We start from the raw sequence: 9006 nt of genomic DNA, 5'->3' as shown, positions 1-9006 counted from the left end.
CTTTCGGTATTTCTTTATATTGCATCAACTCAGTACCAGCCGGTACTCCACACTTTGCACCTTCTCCAAGAAGCATGCCCAAGAATGAGCCCATGGCGTCATATTTAAAGGCCCTAGGCCCTAGCAGCAGTTTTACATGAAAAGCCTTCAAACTCAAAAGCTTTTGGTCCAAAAGCAATGCCAAAAACTGCCAGCGTAAATCACGGAATTTCGTACAACTGTCACATCAGCACTGTCAGCGCGTTTTGCGGAAATCTGTCACGTCAGCATTGTCAGCGCAAAATCCGGAAACTGCCCGTACAGCTGCCACGTCATCAGTTTTTGGCGCAAGTCTTTCTGTAAGGTGCAGCGGAATGAATGTTTGAACTTTGCTCAAGATGGGTGCTCCGGACTATGCTCAAGGTTCCTTTTATTGAAGGCCTTCCGTTCTTAATGAGAGAGTGCAATGATCACAAACAAAGTGAATGGACACTGTGCGTGAAAGTGTATGAGACTGAGAGATAGAGAGAGAGAAGAGAAATACGACACTAGAGACGTTGTAAAAACCTCCTCCGAAGGCCCCACTCTCGTCGACGAGAGTGGTCTACTATTGATTGCACAAACTGGTACAAACTGAATGCATGTGATGCAAGTCTAGGCTAGATAGATGACGACGACGGTGATGGCGAGACCGATCTAAGGGCTGAAATCTGCTACTCTTTGTGCTGTCCAAAGTCGCTAATGGGCTGAAATCGGATGTCCTTCTACTGCTGTTCAAAAACGCTAATGGGCTGAATTCTGCCGTGGACAAAAACGCTGCTGTGGCTGAATTCTGCCCGCTGAAATCTCTCGTTTTAGGGCTGTCCAAAACACTGAGTGTCACGTGACACATCCCAACCCTATGTGTCCGTGGACAAGCTACACCACAACAGGGTTTAGTCAAGCTTAGATTAGCAGTGATTTGGCACTTTTGTGAGTCTATTCGTAGACCGTGCATGCCTAGTCACTTAGCATAGATGCATCAGCATGATCATCGGAATTCCCATCAGAATCCATTAGCATCAGTTAGGGGAATTTTCCAGTGCATTTAGCCTATTTTCCTATTTATTGGTATTTTCACTTATTATTTTTAAGTGACTTTTCAACAAAAGTAGGTAGGGCAATTTTGCTAAGTTAATATATAAGCAAACCAAAGTTCACACTTTCTGGCAGAAGAGGCAGCAGGAGCTTCCCGCTCAATAGGCAACTTCTCAGCAGTACCCCCCCTCAGCAGCAGATCCATCGCCACCATCTCCCCTCATCTGGCGTTTTCCCCTTCGAGCAGCACCAATCACTAGCGTTTTGAACCTCAGCATCAGCCCCAAACCCTAGCATTTTGGGATCACAGAAACTTCAGCAAATGAGCGTTTTGCTCACAGACAGCCATGCCTATGCAGCGTTTTCACTAACGCTAGGCCCTTGCATCAGAGTAGCCCATTTCAGCCCTGCCTTACCAGCATTTTCAGCATCAGATAGGTTTGTCCCTTCAGCGTTTTTGACAAGCAGCACTAACGCTAGAACACCTGCAGCCTCAGCGTTTTTACAGCAGAAATTCAGCATCGAAGAAACGCAGGTTTCGGCATACAAAGCATAGTAGAACCACCCCAAGAAGGTTGCAGATGGTTCCCCATTTTCAGCCATAAAAACACAGCCCAAAACAGTCATTTCCAGCCACCAAATCAGTCCCCGAATTCAGCGATTAGAAACCCACAGATTTCAGCCATCGAGTCGTCGTCATCACCATCGTCGTCATCGGCATAGTCCCATTGCAGCAGTCCATTGCATTCGCATTGTACACCTTTGTGCAATCCAAGCAGACCACTCTCGCTGATGAGAGTGAGGCCTTCGGAGGAGGGTTTTACAACCTCTCGGTGTCGTATCTCTACTCTCTCCTTCTCTCAGTCTCATTCACTTGCACGCACAACATCCACTCACTTTGTTCGTGACCACAACACTCTACAAGACGGAAAGCTCTCTCTTTCCCTAAAGAACTAAGAGGAACCTTGAGCAATAAAGATCACTAATCTTGAGAAAATACAACATTCATCCTGCTGCACCTTACATTGGTATCAGAGCTTTGGAACTGTTCTGCATTACTCAAGGGAAGAACCACAAGAATTTTTTTTTGCTTGTTGCGATCGCACGAACCCAAGTTTACTTGGGCGTGGCGATTCCTAATCGTGTTTTGTTGAAGAGTGACAGGAATCCCAAGAAAGAAGGGCTTGTCCAGTCTCCCCTTGTGTCTCTTTTCACTCATTAAGAGCGGACCGTGCACTTAGCGGCCGGCCAATGGATGTGAGGTGGGAAAAAGCAACCTTGGTGTGAGCGCAAGGTCGCCAAGGGGTGCGCCCGCAGAAAAGGGTAGAACTCGGGTGAAGAGAAGATTCTTCTCCAACGCGATTTGCAAGCAAAAGAAAACCTCAAGAACCCCAAGAACCCAAGACCCTCAAGACTCAAGAACCTCAAGAACCCTAGATTCTCACGAATCAAGGACCTCAAGAACCTCAAGACCCTCAAGAGCTTTGGAACTGTTCTGCATTACTCAAGGGAAGAACGACAAGAATTTTTTTTTGCTTGTTGCGATCGCACGAACCCAAGTTTACTTGGGCGTGGCGATTCCTAATCGTGTTTTGTTGAAGAGTGACAGGAATCCCAAGAAAGAAGGGCTTGTCCAGTCTCCCCTTGTGTCTCTTTTCACTCATTAAGAGCGGACCGTGCACTTAGCGGCCGGCCAATGGATGTGAGGTGGGAAAAAGCAACCTTGGTGTGAGCGCAAGGTCGCCAAGGGGTGCGCCCGCAGAAAAGGGTAGAACTCGGGTGAAGAGAAGATTCTTCTCCAACGCGATTTGCAAGCAAAAGAAAACCTCAAGAACCCCAAGAACCCAAGACCCTCAAGACTCAAGAACCTCAAGAACCCTAGATTCTCACGAATCAAGGACCTCAAGAACCTCAAGACCCTCAAGAGCTTTGGAACTGTTCTGCATTACTCAAGGGAAGAACCACAAGAATTTTTTTTTGCTTGTTGCGATCGCACGAACCCAAGTTTACTTGGGCGTGGCGATTCCTAATCGTGTTTTGTTGAAGAGTGACAGGAATCCCAAGAAAGAAGGGCTTGTCCAGTCTCCCCTTGTGTCTCTTTTCACTCATTAAGAGCGGACCGTGCACTTAGCGGCCGGCCAATGGATGTGAGGTGGGAAAAAGCAACCTTGGTGTGAGCGCAAGGTCGCCAAGGGGTGCGCCCGCAGAAAAGGGTAGAACTCGGGTGAAGAGAAGATTCTTCTCCAACGCGATTTGCAAGCAAAAGAAAACCTCAAGAACCCCAAGAACCCAAGACCCTCAAGACTCAAGAACCTCAAGAACCCTAGATTCTCACGAATCAAGGACCTCAAGAACCTCAAGACCCTCAAGAACCCAAGTTCCTCGCGAGCTTAAGACCCCAAGATCATAGTGCCTGGTCGTCACCCGAAGCGGCATGGATACTTCGCATTCAGGTGATGAGCATGAGAGAGGCGACGAAGGATTTTCCCCACCAGGAGATTTTTCCAAACCTCCCCCTTCGCCATCTACGCCAGACCCTATGGAGGCAATGATGAAGTAAATGATGGCCATGATGGATAGACAGGAAGACAAGCGCCTTGCTTTAGAACACGAGCGCGACGGAAGAAAAGAAAGAAAAGAACTCAGGAAGGAAGAAGCGGCAGCAAGACACGCAGCATTGGAGGCCGAGCGTGAAGCTCGACGAGAGCTTCGCACTTGAGAATTGCTTGCCCAAGTTCTCGCCTCGAAGACCGAACCACCCAAAGAGAATGGGAGTTCCTCTCGTGGTGTAATCCACGATGCGGATTCCAACAACCCAGTTACAGGAAAGTTGATTTTCAGTAATTATGATGGTAAGATGGATGCTACGGTGATTCATTCTTGGTTGCATCAATTTAATGCTTATTTTGCGACAACTAAGAAGACAAGCAATAGCAAAGTTTTGACGGCAGCTATGTACCTTGCCGATGATGCCATTAATTGGTACCACGTATGGCAAGAGGCACAGCTAGCCGCGCACCTAGAGGCAGCCGACGATTTCACGCCCCTCTCTTTTAGTTGGGCTGATTTCCAAGACAAGCTCAAGGCGCGGTTTATGCCACCTTAGTACTTTGCACGATTGAAGGACGGTTGGCGCGCTCTCAAGCAAAATGGTATGCCGGTTATGTCTTTTTCTAATCGTGTTTTGTAGCTAGGTACCCAACTACACATGTCGGATGAAGAGCGCAAAGAGGCTTTTCTCTTTGGATTGGACGAGTATATCAAGTACGATGTCGAGGTACTCGATCCAATCGATTTCAACAAAGCGGTAGCGATTGCTCTCGCACAGGAGATGAAGCACAACAAGGGAAAGCCTAAGGAGAACAAGACTTCCACAAGTACCTCGCAGACTCCTCAGAACGGTAAGAACGGTAAGAATGGTAAGAATGATCACTCTTCTAACCAATCTACCAACAGTATCTCATCAAAGGATTCTTCCAATGAATCTAAGGATAAGGCTAACACAACTGCTAAACCTAAGCTTACTCCAGATGAAAAGGTAGCACAAGGAATTGTGGGAGGTTACATCACTTCGGAAGAACAAAGCACTTATTCTAAAGAAGGTCGTTGTTTTCATTGTCACATTAAGGGTCACATAAAACGAACATATCCTAAGCTTGAATCGAATGAATCTAAAGAACCCACAGCACCCACTACATCTGTCAATGCAATGAATGATAACACGATTGTGCCCAAAGTTTCTTAGGACCCTCCCATTGATGATTCTCTCTTTAAATGTTATGGTCGTACGTCGGGGCACCGTTTTGTCATATTGTTTGACCCAAGTAGTATGCATGATGTGATCAGTTCCTCTCTAGTTGAGAGAGCCCGCCTCAAAGTTAGTCCGAGATCTCCTATCGAGGTCTCTGGCTTTCGTCCTGGTATGGACGCTCTCATCACCGAGGAATGCCTTGATGTGTTGTTTGCAATCCAACAGATTGCCTTCACTAGAAGATTTGTTGTTTCTCCACTCTCAGGATGTGATGATTCTAGGCATTAAGTGGTTTCGTGAGACTGATGCTGTTATAAAATTTGCGGCTAACACTATAACTCTCAATGCCGACAGTGATTCTCCTACCGTCTTTCATGGAGTGGATACTTCTCCTTCTCCATCTCTCATTGCTCATATGCAGGACAAGGTTGAAAGGATTCGTGATAAGGAGACTCTCTCAGTCTCTTTTTCTCCACAGCATGACACACAAAACTTGCATGATTATGAGAAGCATGATGATTTGAATGATAATGATTTGCATGATGATTTGGATGAAAAAGACAAGCATGAAGATGATGTGATTGTTCACAAGGATGATATGTTAGTTGATGCTTTTTCTAGCGAAGCTAACCTCGTTGTAGATTCGATCAATCAACAAGAATTGATCTTGGCTTTTGAGTCAAGGTCCACAGATCCCCCACACGAAGATTCGATAGAACCGGAAGAACCGATCTTGGCTCTCGAGCCTTGGTCCAAAGAACCATCATAGGAAGTATTATGTGTTCGCATGATTGATACGCACGCATTGTTCGAGTGTTTCATTCGTGAAGGTTTCTTGTATTTTAGTCAGCATCCTTCTGTGATCCCTTTTACTAGGCATGACATAGTGTATGTTGAGTACGTTTCTCTCATGGATGAGCGCGAATGTATGCGGATTGTGCATGAAAAGTTGAAAAGTTTGTATGTCAGGAAGTCACATTCCATGTCTCTTCCTTGGCATGACACAGTTTCTGAACGAGCACATGATAGTTTGCGTACCAAGCATGGGCATGTCCATTGTGATTTGCCACAGTTGATTGATTTCGATCACACAGAAAAGATTCGAGCGCATTGTTTGCATGTGTTTGATAAACGGGTTGTCACTCCGTCTCTATGTTCATCTACATTGCATACACAGTCTGTAGAGAAGACAATATTTTTTTCCTTCACTTTACATGGAATGGGTATGTTCATGGTTTTGTGTTGGAGATGGTTTCTGGAATTTTCAGCCATGGAGATTCTTGAAGACGAAAGAAGCAGGACTCTAGACGAAGTGGAAGCAAGAAAGGAGATTCTGAAGACTTTGTGTCGCTTTTGGCGCGGCCCAAAGAAGCAAGCGTTGCAGACCTTTATGAAGTTCAAGTACCGCACGACCCACACAGCAGAGTGGGCCGACGAAGAGTTCCTTCTAGGATTCCGGATGCTGTTGGCGATCTCCCTCGACGCCATACAGTTCGGTACCAGTACCTCACTTTGAAAAGGAGGGGATGTCACGTGACACATCCCAACCCTATGTGTCCGTGGACAAGCTACACCACAGCAGGGTTCGGTCAAGTTTAGATTAGCATTGATCTGGCACTTTTATGAGTCTATTCGTAGACCGTGCATGCCCAGTCACTTAGCATAAATGCATATTCTCCGGTTGCACACAACATGATCATCGGAATTCCCATCAGAATCCATTAGTATCAGTTAGGGGAATTTTCCAGTGCATTTAGCCTATTTTCCTATTTATTGGTATTTTCACTTATAATTTTTAAGTGACTTTCCAACAAAAGTAGGTAGGGCAATTTTGCTAAGTTAATATATAAGCAAACCAAAGTTCACACTTTCTGGCAGAAGAGGCAGCAGGAGCTTCCCACTCAACAGGCAACTTCTCAGCAGTACCCCCCCCCCCCCCCCCCCCAGCAGTAGATCCATCGCCACCATCTCCCCTCATCTGGTGTTTTCCCCTTCCAGCAGCACCAATCACTAGCGTTTTGAACCTCAGTATCAGCCCCAAACCCTGGTTTTTGGGATCACAGAAACTTCAGCAAATGAGCGTTTTGCTCACAGACAGCCATGCCTATGCAGCGTTTTCACTAACGCTAGGCCCTTGCATCAGAGTAGCCCATTTCAGCCCTGCCTTACCAGCATTTTCAGCATCAGATAGGTTTGTCCCTTCAGCGTTTTTGACAAGCAGCACTAACGCTAGAATACCTGCAGCCTCAGCGTTTTTACAGCAGAAATTCAGCATTGAAGAAACGCAGGTTTCGGCATACAAAGCATAGTAGAACCACCCCAAGAAGGTTGCAGATGGTTCCCCATTTTCAGCCATAAAAACACAGCCCAAAACAGTCATTTTCAGCCACCGAATCAGTCCCCGAATTTAGCGATTAGAAACCCACAGATTTCAGCCATCGAGTCGTCGTCATCAACGTCGTCGTCATCAGCATAGTCCCATTGCATCAGTCCATTGCATTCGCATTGTGCAATCCAAGTAGACCACTCTCGCCTACGAGAAGGGGGCCTTCGGAGGAGGGTTTTACAACCTCTCGGTGTCGTATCTCTTCTCTCTCCTTCTACACCTTTGTGCAATCCAAGTAGACCACTCTCGCCTACGAGAAGGGGGCCTTCGGAGGAGGGTTTTACAACCTCTCGGTGTCGTATCTCTTCTCTCTCCTTCTCTTAATCTCATTCACTTGCACGCACAACATCCACTCACTTTGTTCGTGACCACAACACTCTACAAGACGGAAAGCTCTCTCTTTCCCTAAAGAACTAAAAGGAACCTTGAGCAATAAAGATCACTAATCTTGAGAAAATAAAACATTCATTCCGCTGCACCTTACACTGAGATTCTGCGGCTACGCATTGCTGAAAGCGCCAGGGATGTACGCGGTCATGTGAAGCTGAAAAACGCTAGCAAGGGGAGACTGTGGCGATGATGGTGCTGCTGGAAAACGCTAGGTACTGTGGCTGTTTGGCGAGGGAGTCTAGATGAAAACCCTAGGCTGAGAGGGGCTTGTTGTGAGGGAAAACGCTAGCATGGGGGAGGAGAGAAAATCGCCACCAAGGGGAACGTTCTTGCTTGAGAAATTGCCTGTTGAGCGGTGGAGCTCCTGCTGCCTCTTCTGCCAATTAGTGCTAGTCTAGGTTTGCTTATATACAAACTTACTCAATTTGCCCTACCTACTTTCCAACAAAAGTCACTTAAAAATAATAAGTGAAAAATGTCAAAAATAGGTAAAATAGGCTAAATGCACTGGAAAATTCCCTTGAAGAATTCTGATGGATTCTGATGGGAATGCTTATGATCATGTTGTGTGCAACCAGAGAATATGCATCTACACTAAGTATCTGGGTATGCACGGTCTACGAATAGACTCACAAAAGTGCCATATCACTTCTATATCTAGGTTGACTGGACTGACTGAACCCTTGTCGTGCTGTAGCTTGTCCACGGACACATAGGGTTGGATGTGTCACGTGACACTCTCTTTGTGTGTGTGTTTGTGGGTTCTGCTTTATTTTAATCCTTTATGTCACTTGGGGCCCCATCGGACGGGGTCCCCATAAGTTGGTGGGACTTCTTATTCTGTTACTGGTTCTTCTTAGGGTTTAGGCCCCTCGGTTGACATCTGCAAGTTGGCTTCATTCTTCAGGGCTTTGACACGTTAGCAGTTTGTGACAAAAGATCGAGTGAAAGGTAAAGTCTACTTGCTGGTTTCATGGTTCGCCGGTGGGATAGAATCACTTTTTCCCTTAGAAGTGAGCCTTGGTTGGTTTTGGTGAAGACATAAAGTACATGAACTTGGAATTACACTATGATTGACACCAAGGAAGAGGGTTTCTCTTTACAGGGCAGACATGTTGGTCCTTGAGTGTTTGAGGTTGGCGATAGTTCGCGGCCACCATTATGTGAAGGTTTTGCTGACGTTAATGCTCCACAAGTTCAAGGGTTTATGACTGGACAACTAGACGAGGATGCGTTCAGGATATAATTGGTTTCTGCTGTGAATGCTTTTTGCGGTTGGTGCTGAATTGTAGGTTTATGGAATTTCTACAAGCTCCACCAGTGTCACAACACACAAGGCAACTTTCTCATGCACTAGAGCCCGTTGAGACTCAAGCCTAGGTTCCTTATGTGTCCCTGCATGACAGGGAGCACTCTCATGTTG

Source organism: Adiantum capillus-veneris, chromosome 25 (assembly GCF_014529385.1).
Source record: "Adiantum capillus-veneris isolate H3 chromosome 25, ASM1452938v2, whole genome shotgun sequence".
NCBI lineage: Eukaryota > Viridiplantae > Streptophyta > Polypodiopsida > Polypodiales > Pteridaceae > Adiantum > Adiantum capillus-veneris.
The sequence above is the reverse complement of the archived record's forward strand: the minus strand, read 5'-3'. Positions refer to the sequence as shown.